The sequence below is a fragment of the Bidens hawaiensis genome, unplaced genomic scaffold, assembly GCF_021521415.1.
Source record: "Bidens hawaiensis isolate Kalapana, Puna unplaced genomic scaffold, B.hawaiensis_p1.1 tig00025179_1, whole genome shotgun sequence".
Taxonomy (NCBI): Eukaryota; Viridiplantae; Streptophyta; class Magnoliopsida; order Asterales; family Asteraceae; genus Bidens; species Bidens hawaiensis.
Genome location: NW_027494004.1, coordinates 72,026 through 93,831, shown reverse-complemented (window position 1 = coordinate 93,831; position 21,806 = coordinate 72,026). Strand labels below are relative to the sequence as shown.

General features: G+C 33.8%; 1 long non-coding RNA gene across 1 annotated transcript; it reads left to right on the top strand.

Annotated features, from left to right (window-relative positions):
• Positions 1-10,499: 10,499 nt before the first annotated feature.
• On the top strand, positions 10,500-10,837 carry LOC143570981 (uncharacterized). The gene is made up of 2 exons (XR_013142030.1): positions 10,500-10,711; positions 10,805-10,837. It is a non-coding gene; the product is annotated as an uncharacterized LOC143570981 (long non-coding RNA).
• The last annotated feature ends 10,969 nt before the right edge of the window (positions 10,838-21,806 follow it).

Here is a 21,806-nt window from a genome sequence, read left to right as displayed (position 1 = left end):
TATTAGGCTAACAATTAACCCATCAAATGTTAATTGATTTCCATAAGATTTGTTGCTTTGGACTCGTTTATAACATACTATAACAGATCTATGATTTCCCAAACCAAACCGAACCTATATGAACGATTTCTAAATATAGACGTACCTTAAACGAGTCGGTTTACAAACACGGTTAATCCTTGATGTTGTTTTGGTTCTTCACGAAGATCTAGCACCAACAGGTTCGGGTTTCCACCTTCGAATCTTGGCTCGGGTTATAGGATGGTGTTTGTGTGTGTTTATCAAGGTGTAGGCTATGGTGTAGATTTGGATAAAAATGGAAAGGATTAGGGTTTAAGGGGTATTTATACTCCCTTAAGCCCATGGACCTAAGGCCCATCTTTTCTTTTTGGTCCATCTTTAATTCTATTAACCAAGTCCGCTACCCCTAAAGCTTTATTATCATATTATCACATTATCCCACTAACTCAAATAATTCACCCGACGCAGGTATAACATTAAATATTATTCTAGAATTTTCGGGATGTTACAATTTAACTTTCACAATTTTTAATGTTCGTCTTTTCAATTTCTTTAATTTCGAATCTTCAATTTGAATTGGTTTTTCAACAAATTTTAAGTTTTCATTTATTTTAACATCTTTTAAGGGCATTGATAGAGATTCATCGGCTAAACACTTTCGCTGATTCGAGATATGGAATACATCGTGTATCCCTTGCATTTCCTCGGGTAGTCGCAAGCGGTATGCAACAGTACCAATTCGTTCGAGTACCTCGAAGGGTCCAACGAATCGAGGACTTAGTTTTCCTTTCTTACCAAAGCGAATGACGCCTCTCCAAGGCGAGACTTTCAAAAGAACTTTGTCACCAACATTAAACTCTAACGGCTTACGACGAACATCAGCGTAACTCTTTTGGCGATCACGTGCCGTCTTAAGTCGTTCTCGGATTTGCAGAATCTTGTCGGTGGTTTCTTGGACTATCTCGGGTCCAGATAATTGATTGTCTCAGGTTTCAGACCAACACACGGGCGTTCTACATTTACCACCATATAACGCCTCGAATGGTGCAGCTTGAATACTTGTGTGATAGCTATTGTTATACGAGAATTACATTACGGGTAAGTGGTCATCCCAATTTCCACCTAAGTCAATCACACAGGTGCGGAACATGTCTTCTAAAGTTTGGATTGTCCTTTCGTTTTACCCATCAATTTGTGGATGATAGGTGGTGCTAAGGTTGAGCTTTGTACCTAAGGCTTGTTGGAAGCTTTTCCAAAAGTGAGACGTGAAACGACTGTCTCGATCAGAAATTATAGACAACGGTATTCCATGCAAATCAACGATGTTGTTCACATAAATACGCGTTAGTCTATCCATAGAGTATGACTCATTGATGGGTATGAAGTGTGCGGATTTTGTCAATATAACGCCTCGAATGGTGCGGCTTGAATACTTGTGTGATAGCTATTGTTATACGAGAATTCCATTAGGGGTAAGTGGTCATCCCAGCTTCCACCTAAGTCAATCACACAGGCGCGGAACATGTGTTCCAACTTTTGGATTGTCCTTTCGCTTTGTCCATCAGTTTGTGGATGATAGGCGGTGCTAAGGTTGAGCTTTGTACCTAAGGCTTGTTGGAAGCTTTTCCAAAAGTGAGACATGAAACGACTGTCTTGATCAGAAATTACACACATCGGTACTCCATGCAAAGCAACGATGTTGTTCACATGAATACGCGCTAGTCTATCCATAGAGTATGACTCATTGATGGGTATGAAGTGTGCGGATTTTGTCAATCGATCCACAATAACCCAAGTAGCGTTGTGTTGTTGAGTTGTTTTAGGGATTTTGGTAATAAAATCCATAGTGATTAACACCCACTTCCATACGGGAAGTTCGGGTTGTTGGAGCAATCCCGAAGGCTTTTGGTGTTCAGCCTTGACCTTCAAACAAGTTAGACATTTCGCAACATGCGAAGCGACATCCTTTTTCATCCCATTCCACCAGTAGTTCGATTTGAGGTTTTGATACATTTTATCACTACCGGGGTGCATCATGTATTTGGACTTATGAGCTTCGTTCAAGATTTTCTCGCGCAAGTCTCCAACGATTGGTACCCAAATCCTATTACCGAGTCTAAGGATACCATCGTCACCCTTAACTAGCGAGTCAATGGTGCCATTGCGTTTTTCGTCGGAGATCTTGTTTTCATTGATCGCTTAAGTTTGAGCGGATTTTATTTGTTCAAAAAGGCCGACTTGAAGTTCTAGACGCAATGCTCGAACTCTTTTAGGCTTCATATGTTCCTTCGACTTAAGGCATAAGCCACAACGTTGGCTTTGCCTTCATGGTAAATGATCTCACAGTCGTAATCGTTGAGAGTTTCCATCCATCGTCGTTGACGCATGTTAAGCTCTTTTTGATCGAAGATATGCTTTAAGCTTTTATGATCAGTGTATACGGTAAATCTTACTCCATAGAGATAATGCCTCCATATCTTAAGTGCAAAGATTATGACGCCTAACTCTAGATCGTGAGTTGTGTAGTTCTTTTCATGTACTTTGAGTTGACAAGAGGCGTAAGCGATTACTTTTTTGCGTTGAATTAGTACACATACCAAGCCGGAGTGAGATGCGTCACTAAATACAACAAAATTCTCGGTACCTTCTGGCAAGGCCAGTATAGGTGCTTGGGTGAGCTTTTGTTTGAGTATATTGAACGCCTCTTTTTGTTTTGTTCCCCATTCATACTTAATGTTGAGTCAAAGAGGTTAGGGGAACTGTGACATTCGTCAAATTCGAGTCTCGAATTGTTTTCGTTTTGTAAACTTTTATTTTGTAAAACCGACTCAACATTTTTAGAATTTTATTTAATTATTGTATAATATTATTATAGACATCAATCAAAATAAATCGATGCTTGTCATAATATAGTATTGTTAAGAAAAACATAAGGGGTTCAAACTGATTTTCGCAAACTCGTTATAAGCTTTTGAGAACCTTTAAACTAGTATTTAAGCTTGATTGAAACTTAAGGGGGTGTTTTTGAAAATATGTAATATATATATAAATAAACAAAAACCCTAACCCTAACCATATTAAACAAACAAGCCTCCATCTCTTTCTCCCATTTTTCCGGCGTCGTTTCCGGCGACCGGAATCGGCTTCGGCTCGGGTTCTTCCCGGTATAGAGCCACGGCCATACGAACCTCAAAAAGGTATATAATTTAGGTTTTGGTGTTATTAGTTTTTATATATCGATTATAAGATTTTAATTTGTTAATAATCGGTTTTATCTTTCGGTCATATTTTTGAGACTAGTTGGATGGGTATTGGATTGTTTTGTATCGGGAAAAAGATGAACAATGGGTTCGAGTCTCATCCTAGACCGATTTTGTGTCATCGTTGTTAAAAGTCATATAATTAGTATAAAATTATTTAGATATATAAAACTCATTATTTATAACAATTATTATTATTATTATTATTATTAACTCTTTATAAAAAAATGTATATCATTATAAATTCTAAATATTGGTACTATAAATGTTCCATTTATTAATAGATCTTTAATATGGTGAACTCGTTTAGAAACCGAATCAAAATTTAGTATGGTATTATTATTACTATTATTAGTATTATTAACAATAATTAATGTTATTATTATTATCATCATTATCTTATATATATATATATATATATATATATATATATATATATATATCTAACATATCTTTTTAGAATTATTATTATCATTAATATCATTATCATTAATAATATCGTTATAAGCTTTATTATCTATTCATTTTTTATAAAACCGAACTCTTGAATTAAACCCGTCTTGTTTCTATTTAATATTGGTTTAGTTATTTAAAAGCCCAATAAAATAATATCATTTTATTTTAAATTATCAATTAAGTACGAGTCCCTAATCGTTAACAAATTAACCGGTAACCCGACTAACAACCGAACCTTCTCGTCCAATGTTTCAAATGTAGTTTCAACTAAAGTTCAAGTTCATTAACATATTTTATTTATTCGTCTTCAATTAGCTTTCAAGTCGGATTCGTTCGTTTCGTTTACAAGTTTTCTATATGTCGATCACTCATTAGTTTCTCAATTTGTCAATCGAGGTGAGTACTTTCATACCCCGTTTTTCATCTTTCGTTTTGGGGTGATATTTCATACTTATCAAACTAAATGCTTTATGTACTTGAATCTTTAAACCCACAAACGTGATTGTATACTTTACTTAAATAATTGCTCGATTTGGTGTTCTATGCTTACATGCTTATGTGTTTATCGCTTTTGGATGGTGGAACTATAAATCCTAGACCATTTGGCAACCCCTCGTGGTAAGGTGTCGTTAACGTAATGCAATTAACGATAACTATAAAATCCTAGACTACTTGGCAACCCCTTGTAGCTAGGTGGTGCTAATGTGTTTAGCAATTGTCAATAAAATCCTAGACTATTTGGCATCCCCTTATAGCTAGGTGTCGCTAACTTGTTTAGCGATAACTATTTTATCCAAGTTTATAGCTTTTATTTATTGTTTTGTATACAAGTTTTGTGGCTTTTTATTACTATATACTTATATGCTCAAACTTATGAATTGTTCACCAACATTTGTGTTGACAAACTTTATTTTATGAAATGTTACAGGTTTGACTTTTGTTGACTTGAGGACTTGACGAAAAACGTTATCGAGACTATCAGGGTATTAGTAAAACAAACAATATGATTGCTACTTGTTTTCAAATTTGTTTATATGAACGAGATGTGTTGTTTATTGATTTATGAAATAAAATGAGTTGATTAAATATTGTCGCTTTAAATAGTGTCTTGTGTATTTGGGCAATCGGTTGCACCCCGGCATGTTTCGCCGCCTTTGGTCGGGGTGTGACAGGAACGTCTATACGAGAGAAATTTTCAATGAACCTTCGATAATAGCCAGCCAAACCCAAGAAACTTCGGATCTCGGTTGGCGACTTTGGAATTTCCCACTTCGAGATGACTTCGATTTTAGTGGGATCGACTTGAATACCATTCACATTTTTATGATATGCCCAAGAAATTGCACTTCGTGCAACCAGAACTCGCATTTTGAGAACTTGGCGTACAACTTCTCGGTTCTGAATATTTCAAGTAAGGTTTGAAGGTGGACTTCATGATCAGCCTTAGACTTAGTATAAATAAGTATGTCGTCGTTGAATACGATAACGAATTTATCCAAGTAAGGCTTGCAGATTCGATTCATCATGTCCATGAACGCGGCTGGCGCATTAGTAAGTCCGAATGGCATAACGATGAACTCATAATGGCCATACCTTGTTCGGAAAGCGGTTTTTGTAATATCTTCGGATTGAACTTTAAGTTGATGATAACCAGAACGAAGGTCAATTTTGGAAAAGAAACTAGCACCTTGAAGTTGGTCAAAAAGATCATCGATTCGAGGGAGTGGATAATGATTTTTGATTGTGACTTTGTTTAACGCACGATAGTCGATACACATACGCATAGATCCATCCTTTTTCTTGACGAATAGCATTGGCGCTCCCCATGGTAACGAACTCGGTCGAATGAAGCCTTTCTCAAGAAGCTCGTCGAGTTGTTTCTTTAATTCTTTCATCTCGTAGAGTTGGTCCCTATACTTTTGGAAAGTTGATATTTTGAACTCGAAATTTTCTCGATGTTACAATAATATACTCGTCACGACTAGTTTATAATACCTATTTTTGAAATTTTTTACAAATGATACCTAAAACTTGAAATTTGTTTTCATAAATGTTTATTTTGAGAATTTTTTCCAATAACAATATGAAATGTATAAACATAATAGCAAATTGATAGGTTTAGCAGTTTAGGTTATTTAGCTATAGTTAAACTAGTTAGTTTTGGGTTGAATTAAAACATATTATTTAGTTACATAAAATATGTGTGTAGTTTGAATGTAAGTTGTAACTAACATAAAAAATATGTGTGTAGTTTGAATGTAAGTTGTAACTAACTTTTTATGTTGTTATTTTTTTTTAATTTTAGCATACTAGTATGAAAAAAAATGTTTTCCTTAATATGTGGCGTTCAAGTCAATTCACGTACATACGTGTCTAGTTTAGTTACTATATATGACTAAGTTTTCGGTAGGGGTGTGCATAGTTCGATTCAACTATTAGCCAAAATTGAAACCATAACTAACCAAACGGTTTATTGTTAATTGAGTTCGTTTTATTCGGTTAGTTTGTCGGTTTTCAGTTCGATTCGCATCCAATTTTTCCTATATACCCTAATATACACGAGTCGCATCCTATTCCTACGCTTGGAGTGGGAAATACACATTTTTATATAAATGGCCCTATGATTGTAACTTGTAGAAGAGCAAATAATCCAATTCATACTTGTTTATTATGTCTTTTTTTGAACGGCACGTGTTTAATATGTCTAGTAGTTTGATTCTTGAAATATTGTTTATATTTATCTTATATTAGGTAAAGTTTAATCGCTATAAAGTTAAAAACTATTTTTAACATACATAAATAAATATTTTGATCCCAGGAAAGTTATTAAATAGTTAAACAAGTATGGCTATGAATTGTTTCGCTAAAATAAGAAAATGATTAATTTGTAAGATACGAAATAGTAGGATGATGGAGTTTTAATCTTTCTTGAATAATGATTAGTTTAAAAAATTGAACTTTTGGAATAATAATAATTTGATGTTGGTTAAATAATCTATGCTACTAATGAAAGATTTAGATTATTTTGGTTAAATAATAAATAAATAAATAATTAAAAAAAAGAAACATAGGCCCTATGATTATAATCTGCAATAGAAATTCTATAAAATAATACACTTAGGGCCACCAAAAATTTATTAATTAAAAGAGTTATTAATTAATCGATAAATTAATAATTATTAATTTATATATTAATCAATATTTTATTAATTTATAGTAGAATATTTAGTTTACAAACACCTTTTAAGTTTCCACTTAATTATTGTATACAATTTATGTATATCAAATGAACGGCCAAATTTGAAAGGAACCTTCAATCTCCCACGTTATTATGCTTCTTGTGTTCAATGTATCACTTTATGGACATTAAAAATATTTTCTATATAAATACAAGATCAAAATAGGTTAACACAAACAAATCATACACACAACATGGCTTCCCATCTTAAAGGTGTGAAAAAAAAAAACAATGACAGAAGAAAACATTCATAAATCATTCATGTAATATGTTATATATAAGAAATTATTAATTTATATTTTATATGGGGTCTAAAGAAATTATCAAAAATGTATTATCTTATAATTTTAGCGAATTATTAATTTAGCACCCTATCTCCTTGTTGGAACCGGCAAAAAATATTATCTTAGAAAGTTTATTAAATAATCGAGTATTAATTTATCAAGTTTCTACTGTAATATCTATAGCATAAGTTACATATTCATCATTGAAGTATCTATTAATCACAAATGTAGCCCATCAACCTTTTATTTGCACCAGTTGTCTAAAATAGTTATATATATAGGTTTGTGTGAACTTATAACATGAAAAAAAACCTTTAAATGAAATTTACAAGCTTATTTTGGTTTAAACGAGTTCATATATGTTTTGGATTCAACCGGTGAACATGTTTAAATAAACGGGCCAGGCTCATGTCAACTAACCTTAGCAAAATAAGCGGTTCAGGGTTGATAAAAACATTTGTCTGAGTCAACATGTCATCTTGAAAATCGTTAATTTAACTAGTGTCAAAAATGTTCTGAAAAATAGGCTCGGATTGAAATAAGTATTACAAGGAGGAAGCAATGACAATGATGGTATGGCATATTGTTAGTAGACAAAAAAGGCGTAAAATGAGTCGAGTCAGAGCTCACCTAAGCTCATGCTCGGTTTATTTTAGGTTCTAGTTATATAACTCGAGTGTTACTTACGAGTAGTTTTTCAAGCTTTTAGCATGTTTTAGGCCCAACTCGTTTGTTATTGATTATGCAAATTATATAAGTTTATAATTATTTTTTATGTATATTAATAGTTGTAATTTTACTATATAACATAACTAGCTTTAGAACTAGTATGATGCACGAAATACTTTTTAAAAAAAATAGAATTGATCTATAGAAATTTAATGATTATATAAATAAAAAAAAGTATATTTTATCAAATTAAATGGTTTAATAAGTTATTTTTTTCAACTGGTATATTCTTACGAATACGTTGTGTATTCATGCAATTTCTATATAATCACGAGAAAGATGCATATATTGATTTTATAAGTTGTAATTATGTTTTTTTAACAGACTGACGAATTTTAACAAAAGATGATAAGCTGTTTCACTAGGAATGACATAAAAAAAAAGAACATCATATATAAAATTAGCATTAATAAGATACAATTCGGTATTACCGTTTCGAAAGAGATGAAAGAAAACTTCATAGATCCATGGAGGTTGAATGAGTATGTGAAAATAAAATTGCATTCATTCATAATTTCTTTTTGTCTTTATCATGTTATACTTATACATATAAATATCATTTATTAAATTATACCACATTCATCTCCAACACTGAAAAGTGTATATAAATTGATCTGATTTCATTAAATATATAAATATATTTTACTATATTGACATAAATATCCACATATTTTTAATCATATAATTTAGATAATTAGTTATTTAATTAAAGAATCAATTGACATGACATGTTTTGATTAAACTGACATAAATATGTTTTCATTAAAAATAAAAAAATATTTGAGCAGGAAATTTATGCTATGAATGAATAACATGTGCCATAGTTATTTTCTTTTATTAAAACATGTAGATGTAGATATATACTATTATTTTTTTATAATTTTATATATAATAATAGTTATTATATGAGTATATACTTAGTATATTAAATAAAAGTTACATATATAGAGTAGGGTTTATGATAAGAATATGTAGTTTCCTAAGAAAGCTTAGGAATAGATTTGGATCTTTGGATCAAAGTTTGTATGAATTTAATTAGTTCTATACCATCCCACCTTTAGGAGAATTACTTAATACGTGTTTCTTGATTAACCACCATGAAATTGGCTATTTGGATGGTCTTTTATGTTAGTTTGAATGAAAACAGTACATCTAGAGCTCTGGTTACATGGCAAAGGGTGCTCCTTAAAGTAAGCGGTGAAGCACTTGCGGGTGATGGTGAGCAAACACCCAAAGGAAACTTAAACTAGATTTCGTTTTTATTTATAATATATCTATATTTTAATAAATATTAGCATATGAATATATGATGCTACCTCTGTCTAAATAGGTTATGATATCTATTGCAAGAGAAGTTGATGATGACACTCGGCCTTAGCATTGAGGTACCTTTTTTATATATAATTTAAGAGGTGCTTAGATGCGTGTTTTTAAACTGTTTATATGATATTGAATAATAATATATACTATTTTTTTGTAATATAAGTTATATAATTTTAGGTAGCCATAGTTGGTGAAGGAAACATCTTTTGTAGAACCTCATAAGCCAAAAGTAGTGGTTATCGTTCATATTACATTGGGTTAAACTTCAGTCACTCTTTTGTTAGTAATTAAAGCTATAATATACAGTAAGATATAATTTTCTCTCTTGGGGTCTATAAAGTCTGTATAATTTTACTATAGAGATTTTTAATAATTTTTTTTCTAACTTTTTAGATATGTTAAAACTTGTGAGGAAGCATGAATTAGAAATATCTCTCCGCGGTTTGGATCCTATCAGACTAGGCTTAACATGGAAAATCACTAGGAGACGTGGAGACCTGAAGTTCATAAGTAAGTCCACGAGTTATTCCTTTTGTTATGTATTACGTATGTTTAGAGATGATAAAATGGTTAAAATGCGTATCTTTATTTTAGTGGTTATGTCTAATCCTTTCAATTATAAATGTAGAATGATTTTGGTTCACAAGTGGGGTATAGATTTTGCTCTCCATAAATTTGTTGAGGTAATTAACTACCTCTTTCATTTAATTTCGTCAATTTTTATGAAACATCATGAAGTTGAACATGTATTCTCTTATCATTATTGTTATATTTTTGGTGACATAGCTTACGCTTAAAAATATTAAAATTTTCTTATCAAAATAAACATAAAGAGTTTAGTACGCAATGGGTCTTTTAAATTTGTTAAAAATCTAACTCAACGTAGCATATTATGATTTTGAGGTTTTAGATTATGTAAAAAATTGTTATTTTGTAGTTCTATTCAAGGTTTTTGATTTAGGATTGTAAATTATTTTAATTTAGGAGAATATCTTTATGCAATATGAGATTTAGATTCTTAGGCTAGGTTAATATTTCTAAAGCTATGATAATATAATGTGTGAATGAATTCGCATTTGAATGGCCGTGGCTGATGCAACTTGAGATTTAAATCTAGGCTAATATATTGTTTTTAAGTTATTTATTTCACCGCTTTTATAGTTGATTATTGACTTAGTTACATGTTTTTATTTAGGCTAAAATTTCCATTGTGGAAGGTTATTGAACTTGATTTTAAGTCAATTTGTAGTTTAACGTGTATTAATCGGAACAGATAGACGGATTGATTTGATGGTTGGTGGAAAAGAGAATTTTGATTTCACTAAACTTGGATTCACTTCATCTTCATTGATTTGTGAAAGTAGTTATACCAACACTGCTAGACCTCACTGCAGCTACATGTAAGCTTCTATAAGTCAACTTTTTTTAGCTTTCATAGGGTCAATTTTTACCAATATTTAATAAATCATTACTGGACTTTGACTCAGATATAGGTCACAGTGAAAGTTATTTTAATCAATTATGAGGTTAGTTTCGTCTTATGTTTCAGTTTGGTATAGTTTGTGTGTGTGTTGTGATGATATTAATAATCCTTTGTTTCCATTGTAGAAACATAAAACTTGAAAATAGAGAAAAATGGTGCAAATGAGATTGAAAGCTATTTCAGATGGAAAGTTAGTTGTGTTGCTTTTGTTTGGTTGACATGTATACATTAATTTCACTTTTAACAAGTCAATAATCATGCATGTGTTGATTAATTAGGAATTATTGATCATAATAAGTTTGTATAATCATATTTTATTTGATCTGGTCCAAAATTGACTTTGAAACTGGTTTGGGTAAAACTGGTTTCGATTTGATCCGTAGTTTGAAACTGCTTTGAGAGTACACATGCTCGAACCTGTTAGAAGCAAACGGATATAGATTTTCCACTTATAAAGTTGGTTTCTAGACTAATCTGCTTTGGGCGGACCGATATTTACTTTGTTTTGAGTCGAGCGAGAACCGATTTTCAAATCAATCTAGTTCGGGCCAAATTCCGGTTTTGTGCATCTCCATTTGGATGTTATCAAACTTTTTTGTCTGAATCATTTTTTATTGTGTTGATAAATTATTCGGATCAACGTATTTTAAGTGTGTGCTCATCTGTTCTGGTTAATCGAAGCTTCCAAATGATTTTAAATTATATAGTGTGTACCTTTAACTTTATTGTTGAATTGTCAATTTGGTGAAATCATATATGTTCCATTTTTATGTATGTAAGCAGTGTGGGAAGTTTAAAGCGTTTTGCTAATCGTTTGGAGAGTGTGCATGATGGTCAATTTTTTTTATCATGGATCTTAGGACGAACATAATTGTAGGTTTCAACAATTAGTTTGGAAAGTTTAAAGCTTTTTTCCTAACAGTTTGGAAGGTTAATGCACGATATTGAAGTTTTTTTGATCACTAATGTTTTGCCACCTTGAAAGTTCTTTAGTTTGGGAAGAGTACTATGCCACAACGTTTTGTATGTGTTCTTAGGTGATATAGACTTGGCTATATATATTTGAACTAGAATTAAGATATAGCAAGATTTGCGAATGTTATTATGCTGCTAGAAACTATTTGTTGATTAAATATACCAAACCATCGTCCTGTGTGTATTACATGAATTATATTTATTAACGTTTTATTAATAATTTTGCAACCCGTGTATTACACGGGTATATAGACTAGTTACTATATATATAATGGGCTTGTTTAGGCTTGCAAGCCTACTCGAAGTCAGACTCATTTACTAAACCAACTTTTCATGCTCGACTTGTTTAAGTTGGACTCAATCATAACTTTTAACAAGTTTATTTCAAATAGCTCATGAGCGATTTGGCTTTTTTGCACCCATAATAAAGCTGATATGTTGTATAGTTTAATTATGACATCCGTGGCAAAACCGAGTACACCTTAGTACTTACAAACTCGAATAAGCGTTTAACCGCTTATTGCGTAACGAACAAACGAATAACCAAACGGGTCTGGTTATGGTCCGGATATCCCAGGGTGCCATCTATAAGTGATATACGATCTACGCAAGCTAAAATATTAGTAATATGGCCTTAGTTCGATAGCAAACAAGTTAAACGAAAACATGCTCGTTTAACTACCCGCTATGGACTTAAACGCGAAAGATAGTTACAAACCAAGCATTGTATCATCCGTTAAGCCAAAAAAGACTTACCAAACACTTACTTGAAATGTTTTAAGCGATCCGTGAAAATATTTTCGATTTTTACAAACGTATGGTATGTTTTTATAAATTTACACAAAAACAGCCGAAAAACACTCGTTTTCGCACTGTTTGTCGTACCCGTTATATTTTTCGCGCCAAAAACCAAACCCGAAATAAATTTAGACTCGGCATTTCACGTTCGGGCACATAAATCGAGAAAAGTGGGCCAAATGGGCCCAAAAGGGGACCCAACAAGCCCAGCCCGCCAAAGAAGACTTTTCCCCCCTTAAACCCTTTTCATATTTAAACAAGTCCAAGATAGTTTTGAAGCCATTTTCTTGTGGAGAAATCTGTAGAACAACCTGGTCCTCTCAAAACCCAGCAAGAACAAGGTAAAAAGCTTCATTGTTTGGCTAAGTTTAACTCGTTTAAACTCGATTAATACCATATAAACATAGCTTGATTGCCAAAAATCATTCCTAACCATGTAAAAACCCGAAAAATGGTCCATAAACATTTTTTGATCATACACATGGTGAGGAACCTGGTTTGATAGTTTTTTTGGCCATAAACACGGATTAAAGGGTTGAAACGACATTTTTACGGTTCAAAAGTTCGTTTTTGTGCACTAGCCGAAACCCTAAGTTAAAGGGCTGTTTTATTGATGAAACCTGCTTGGTTTGTGATATAGGACTTGTACCTAGCTTTCTTAGAAGCACAAGAACCTGAAAACTTGATTAAAAAGTCAGAAACGAGCCAAACCCGCTAAGGTAATACCGAAACACTCGCTTACAGGCTATTTAGGTTAAGGTTGTGATGTGCATATTGTTAGGACTTGAAATTTTGTAGGGACATCAGGGACTATGTCAATAAGTCCTTGTTCAAATTTGGTAATTTTTCGACCATCCGAGAATATTTGGCGAATTTATTATCGAATTGGGACGTTTATTTGGGAAAAATAGCTAAAATACTTCAAAAATTATGAAATTTTTCTGGGAACTCAGATATTATGTATTTTGATGACATATGAATTTTGAGATCATTTGGAGAAGTCTAAAGGTGTTTTGTACATATGCGTTTGTGCGAATTTTTATAGCCGAATTTGGGCCGAAAAGAATATTGAACAAGCTTTTTACATTCTGGAATTGATATAGATTGTTTTGGGACATGATTTGAGTATTCAGGAATTTTGGTGGAATATTTGGAAGTTGTTTGGGATAAACGGACGATTTTCAAGCGAAATATAGCTGATAAAATGAATTTTTATAAATTAATATATCAATAAATAATTCCAGAAATATTTTTATAAAAATCTACATATTTTATTTGATAAGTGGCTAAATTTTCATAATTTAATGATTAACGGTTAATTAATTATACAAATATAAAGGTTAAGCAAATTCAGTTTTTATAAAAACAGGTAAGTTCGCGACTAACGAACCTGCGGGAATATCAAAACACCAAGAGTGATCAAAAATCATATTTTTGGATTAATTAAGTAAAAACGAACTTTTCTATGAGAAACCTGGACAATCCGGATAGATTGTGCGCGTTTCTTCTTAAGTCAAACTGAATAAACGGAAACGGGCCCCGAGGCTAATCCGGTACCACAGTATGTGATCATTCTTTATAGCTTAATCATTTTATTAACCAATACATTTACCCAAGCTTATTTCCCTATAACTGTTTTCTGAACGCGTAAACAAACAACTTGGCCCAGCTGGGAAAACGGGAATCTGAGCCAAGTTCGGTTTTAAGTATTAGACACTGAACAACATCACAGCCTAAGCCTATTACCACTTTCTGGGCATACCAGCTATACCCAGATTAGTTATACAGCCCAGTTTAATACTGAGATTATAATAATATTAAAATATTAATATTATTATAATATGGACTATAGGGACTAAGTGATAGCAAGGGAAACGAACCCCATGCTGATCTCGCACTGAGTGCCTACAAAACCGTGAGTTTCATGACCCCACTCTTTAAACTATTTTACGAACTTTTGGGGTGGAAAGCATGTTTATACACGTTATCTATCTGAAAACGGTTCAGGATATAAAATATCTGAACATTTATATATGAAAAGTCCCTACAAACATAATGATTGACTACGTGCTGATGAAAGAAGATTATTATCGTTGATTGATATATTGAGTGGAGATAATACGAATTGCAAAACATAATAAAATTACACGTGACAGCATGTTTATACAAACATGTTATGTAATGTTAAACATAACTAATTTGGGAGACAGCGTGGTCTGTAATGGCCATGGGGATAACGTGGTCTGTGATGATTATGGGGCTATTGTGGGCGGAAGGGGGGCCACAATAGTACTAAACTAAATTTGAGTATGGCCTATGAGCCAAGTTCTGCTGCAACTTACTAAACTAAAGTTGAGTATGGCCTATGAGCCAAGTACTGCTGCAACTTATAAACTAAAGTTGAGTATGGCGTATGAGCCAAATTCTGCTGCAACTTATAAACTAAAGTTGAGTATGGCCTATGAGCCAAGTTCTGCTGCAACTTACTAAACTAAAGTTGAGTATGGCCTATGAGCCAAGTTCTGCTGCAACTTATAAACTAAAGTTGAGTATGGCCTATGAGCCAAGTTCTGCTGCAACTTATTAAACGAACTAACTTGATTATGACATGAATGTTAAGAAAATAATGTGATTATGCGTATTGTGGGCGGATGGGGAGCCACAGTATTTGGTGATACGTGATAAATACTATATGTGTATATGTGTCTATATACATGCTATGTGATTAGCCGTAGGAAATACTATGTGTAGAATATACTAATTATTTGCGTGTACACTATATAATGTTTGAGTTTACGTGGAATCATTGTGGGTGGAAGGGGGACCACAGTGGTTGATGTTAACACGGAACCGTTGTGGGCGGAAGGGGGGCCACAGTGGTTGACTTTATGTGGAACCGTTGTGGGAGGAAGGGGGTCCACAGTGGTTGGTTAAACACGGAAATTGGAAACAGGTAGTACGAACAAACAATCACGATTTTACTGAAATTTCGAATTTATATTATAAACTTACATGTGTGCATATTCACACACAAGGATATGGCTGTACATATTTATACAAACGTAAATACATATTTTTACATACGCGCGTACATACAAACTATGACTGTGTGGCACGCAGAACTGATTTCGTTAAACTTATGAAACTCACCAACTATTCGTAGTTGACCTATTTTAACATGCTTTTCAGGTAATCAGATATGAGAAGTAATTTCCTGTGCGTTACGTGTCTGATTGGTGATTGATGTCAAGGGCATTTGAGTTAGAAGTAAAGTAATTGAAGAACCGGTTTGATTGTATCACCTAGTTTGTAAAAGATGTTAGAACGATATAATATATTGTAAATTAGTTAGTAATGTTTCTTTATGAACAATGTATTTGATACCAGTTGTATCTGTTGCATTTCCGTTTTACGCTTCCGCAATTCGCCTAACGGGGTGTGACAGAAGTTGGTATCAGAGCCATTGGTTATAAAGGATTAGGTTATCCCTTAGGATACCTATAATATAACTGTAGGCTCGATTATCACTGGGAAACTTATTAATGAGTAACGATAGATACTGATGGATGCCGGGATGAACTCGTAGGGCAAGTGAGTTATTATGATCCGGAACGTAATAACAGACTTGCTTGTACGAGGGAATTCGGGGTGAAGTCGCGGAACATATTGATAGGTAAAAATGGCAACATACGTGCATAAAGGTGATGTGAAGTATATATGAAATGTGCATACATGCTTATCTGAGATGAGGTATAGGGATATGTGTACGTACGGTACTACCGATGATATTGAATCTTATTGTAACGAATATTATATTCGGTTATAATCAATATTAATTCATATTATGATTAAAATTATATCGTATCAAAATTTATATTATATTTTTTTATAATTAATATTATACATGTTCGTAACAAATAAAATATTTAATTTCGGTATTAATTAATAATATCCTTTACGATGATCTAAGCTACCGAAAAACGTTTTCTTCTGATTAACGATTGCACCGAAAGATGTCGAGATCGGGTAGCTTTACGACAGATAAAGAACCGGTGTTTCCTGCGAGTGAGAATATGAGAATGCTTCAACAAGTTAACTAAGTCTGGTGACGTGACAGAACCACAAAGGGGCTTAATATACAAGGCCCGGGAACGAACTGTGGGAGGTGTGACCTACATACAATAATTTCAAAAGAATATATATAATACTTTTCTGATTGGATCCAATCCTATCCTATACACTCGTTTTCAAACAGTAAACTAAACAGTTTTTCGTTCGTCTCTCCACTTTCGCTTCTCGAAAACAAACACTATTCCTAGGAAAGTACCTAGTGATGAGTCCGATTTATCAAATTATAAATATAATAACTACTTTATTGATTCCCCAATTCTATAAACAGACCGTGACTACCAGTACATATAATATACTAACGATATTTCAAAAAGAAATATTAATAATAATAATTTCCTTTACAATTCACCAGTACAACTAACTCTGATGAACCTCCTTAACTAGCAAACTCTTCGAACCATCTATGAACAAGAACATCCAACCTCTCCTATATTTTTCCTATTCCAATTGGTTACTGTAGGAGAGAAACCTCATGCTCACGAATTGATGACATGCTGACTGGAACGGGACATACTTAACCCAACCAGTAAACTACCACTTTTAGTAGGCCCAACATACTTGCGTGCACCGAATGACCTGGCGAAGGAATATATTCTATAGTTATATTTAACAACCTCTAAGGGTCTAGTTGAATATATGAGTGCATTCATATGATAAATACACTAACTAAACTCATAACGAGCAATTGTCTACTTATGGAAGAGGCTAAAGAAAAACAATTGCCTAATGATGGGATCGTACCGGAATAATTTTCGGGCAAGTTGTAAACCGTATATAATTGTATAATGTGTACTTAGATAGATAAGGGTAGTACGATATTGTTGTATATAGCCTTCGATACCCCATGCAAGCATCTGGTAGGGTGCTATGTTGATATGGGTGACGCATTAGATATTTCATTACAAACACTTACCCTTACTGGATTACAATTACTTGTCACTAGGTGACAACTTTTGATATATATATATATAAACATTGGCCTTTGTTAGGCTAACTTTACATATTATCCTTAGTATTCAAACTCGAGAACAAACCCGTGTGATATATACGTGTTAATTGAAATACCTGATTACTTGTTATTGTAATTCCTTTTGTGATCATTAGTGTATGTTAATTTTGTTAATTGTTGGATAACTGGTTATTCTTATAGAATGGCCCCGAAGAAAGTAAACATGTTGTCTGAGGCAGATATAGCCGAGATGATCGCTCGACAACTACAAACAGTACTTCCGACAATAGCAGCACAATTCGCTGCTGGTATCCATACAACTATGAATACAAATCAAGTGCCGAACGCTAACGCGGTTGTAAATACTAATCCCTCGACAAATACTAATACAACCACAAATGCTCCCCCGAAAAATACTGATACTATCACAACTAATACTCCCCCGTTGAATACCAATATTACTTTCAATAATGATAATCTCCTACCGAACTTGAACAATAGCTGTAACAATCAAAATCCCCCGCAACACGGATATCAACTTAAGAACTTCATGCTATGTAAACCTATGGAATTTAGCGGTACTGAAGGACCAAATGGACTGGTAAAGTGGATCGAAAAGACTGAATCCATCATTAATATCACTAACTGTCCACCAGATTGTATTGTCAAATTTGCTACTTCTACATTTGTAGACCACGCGCTAATGTGGTGGAATACTGTTGTGCAAATTCAAGGACAAGAGGCAACCAATCGTATGTCTTGGACAGAACTTAAAAATCTTATGATAAAACACTTTTGTCCGATAAACGAAATTCAGAAATTAGAGCAAGAACTTTGGAATCTAGAAATGAAGGGTGCAGATCACTTGGAGTATACCCATCGCTTTAACGAACTGGCTCGTCTAGTCCCATGGTTAGTTACTCCAGAATCTAAACGTACTGAACGCTATATTTGGGGTTTAGCCCCCGAAGTCAGGAGTTTGGTTAATTCAACTGGTCCTGTAACTTTCGAAAATGCCGTGTTACAAGCCGGCATTGTAACTTCTGATTTGATTAGAAGTGGTTCATTAAGAATGCCCGGGGAATCATCTGGTACAAAACGAACCAATTATGGAGCGGGAATACAAGAAAGACAACGGAATAAACGTGCGCGCCTTGCAATACAAAATTACGCTATGATCAGTTCCGATGTGAAGCAAGATAAGTATAACGGGCTTTTGCCTAGATGTGGAAAATGTGGTTATCATCATGTTGGTGAATGTCGGACCAATGTGTGTCACAAATATGGGAAGGTGGGACACTATGCCCGAAATTGTAGAACCGTTATGAATACTATAAATCCACCAACCCAACTCCAGGACTCACAACTACCCCAACCGCAACCAACACGACAACAACCAGTCTACCAAAACCAACCCATAATAAACCGTAATGCCTGTTATGAGTGTGGTAGTATGGAGCACATCAAGAAAGACTGCCCTAGATTGAACCCAATTGCGATGGAAAGACACAGGCAATGACCGACATCGACGTCCAACTCGACTAGGGGTCACGTATTGTGAATAAACCGGATAGAACAAATGTAGTGACAGGTACGTTCTTAGTAATGCCTAACATACTTTAGTTTATTTATTACGGACAATGATAGACGTTTCGTTCCTACAAGTTATTACTTTGGAAAATATACCGTCTAGTAAAATAACAATTCTGTATACTATAGAAACCACCAAAAGTAAGACTATAAATACTAACCATATTACTCGAAAAACTACCCTCTTAACCTAAATAACTAGCTATTCCCTATCGATGCACTCCCGGTGGAAGTGAGGAGTCATTGTGTAATAGTCAGTATGGACTAGTTAATTATGTTCAAATGAAGGTTATATATAGAAATAGAACTGTTATACTGCCTCTTCTAGATAAAGAAGTGATCCCGTACACGGAACAAATCCTAGTACCCCAATGATGAAACACGGATGAGGAAAACTATACTATCCGTAACCGAAACTTGAACTTATAAATTTTTATAGCCTTAATAACTGAGTGATGAACAAGGAAAAGTCAGGCCAGATGTTCGGATAAACTGAGTACTAGTATAAAGATGCAAGCGAAATCTATGAAGGAATCATAGGCTCATGTGTTGTAAAGTGTGCGCTATTATAAGTTCTGGGGGAATACTAAAGATCCTCGGAGATGCTACAACAATTCGAGATACCCCATTGGAAGTGGGAAACAAACTAAAATGGAACCCTTAACATGTGTTCCTTAAACATCCCGAGAAAGCAATTCAAGCTGAATGATAGTTTCCTGACTAATCCACTCCAAATACCTTCTTCTGATTTGTAACAACTATCCAGCTGAAAAACTCGCCTTAACAAAATCTTACTCTTGGTGAATTGTGTATGAAATTTTAGATCCCTAATTGGCCTAAGCACGGTCTATAATCCTCTATAAAACAATCAAATCAAACAAACTATTCAAACAATAGAGGAAAGTGAGACCAGTAATTTCAATCCTCGTACATTAACAGTCATCATAATATTATACAAGTGGTAATATACTATATTATACGAGCAAGAATGTAACTCGCCATCTTATTAAAATTGAAAAAAATTGGTGACCCCCAAAATACAAAATCCGATTTGATTTCGATAACCATAAATAAAGCTCGTAATATTAATAACAAACCGAAGGCCGCCTAAGGCTAACAAGAGGGCTATACTGAGAAATACGAGAAGTTATCAAATTTTGAAAGTTGTTAGTTGAGTTGAGGAACGGTGAGTTAATTCTAAAATATATAGCACTATACAAAATTGCCTTGAAAGTTAACCCCATAACGTATTAAACAAAATTATTCCACTCCCTATATTTCATATATCGAATCAAAATGAGTGCCTTACTGACAGGGCGGAATTAGTATTATTTGAAAACTTTTATACAACTAAACTCTATAAAGAGACTCGTGAAAATGCTGAGCGGGGAAAATCAAACAGTTGCGACACAACAAAATCTTATTGAATAAAATTCAGTGGAATCCACAATGGGGAATCAAACGTGTTTGGAAACAAAAAAAAAACGAATTCTGAAACAAATGATTATAAAAAATTTTCCCCAAAAAGAGCATATTTGGCATATTGAATTTCGGGGACGAAATTTCTTAACAGGGGGAGAATATGACATCCGTGGCAAAACCGAGTACACCTTAGTACTTACAAACTCGAATAAGCGTTTAACCGCTTATTGCGTAACGAACAAACGAATAACCAAACGGGTCTGGTTATGGTCCGGATATCCCAGGGTGCCATCTATAAGTGATATACGATCTACGCAAGCTAAAATATTAGTAATATGGCCTTAGTTCGATAGCAAACAAGTTAAACGAAAACATGCTCGTTTAACTACCCGCTATGGACTTAAACGCGAAAGATAGTTACAAACCAAGCATTGTATCATCCGTTAAGCCAAAAAAGACTTACCAAACACTTACTTGAAATGTTTTAAGCGATCCGTGAAAATATTTTCGATTTTTACAAACGTATGGTATGTTTTTATAAATTTACACAAAAACAGCCGAAAAACACTCGTTTTCGCACTGTTTGTCGTACCCGTTATATTTTTCGCGCCAAAAACCAAACCCGAAATAAATTTAGACTCGGCATTTCACGTTCGGGCACATAAATCGAGAAAAGTGGGCCAAATGGGCCCAAAAGGGGACCCAACAAGCCCAGCCCGCCAAAGATGACTTTTCCCCCCTTAAACCCTTTTCATATTTAAACAAGTCCAAGATAGTTTTGAAGCCATTTTCTTGTGGAGAAATCTGTAGAACAACCTGGTCCTCTCAAAACCCAGCAAGAACAAGGTAAAAAGCTTCATTGTTTGGCTAAGTTTAACTCGTTTAAACTCGATTAATACCATATAAACATAGCTTGATTGCCAAAAATCATTCCTAACCATGTAAAAACCCTAAAAATGGTCCATAAACATTTTTTGATCATACACATGGTGAGGAACCTGGTTTGATAGTTTTTTTGGCCATAAACACGGATTAAAGGGTTGAAACGACATTTTTACGGTTCAAAAGTTCGTTTTTGTGCACTAGCCGAAACCCTAAGTTAAAGGGCTGTTTTATTGATGAAACCTGCTTGGTTTGTGATATAGGA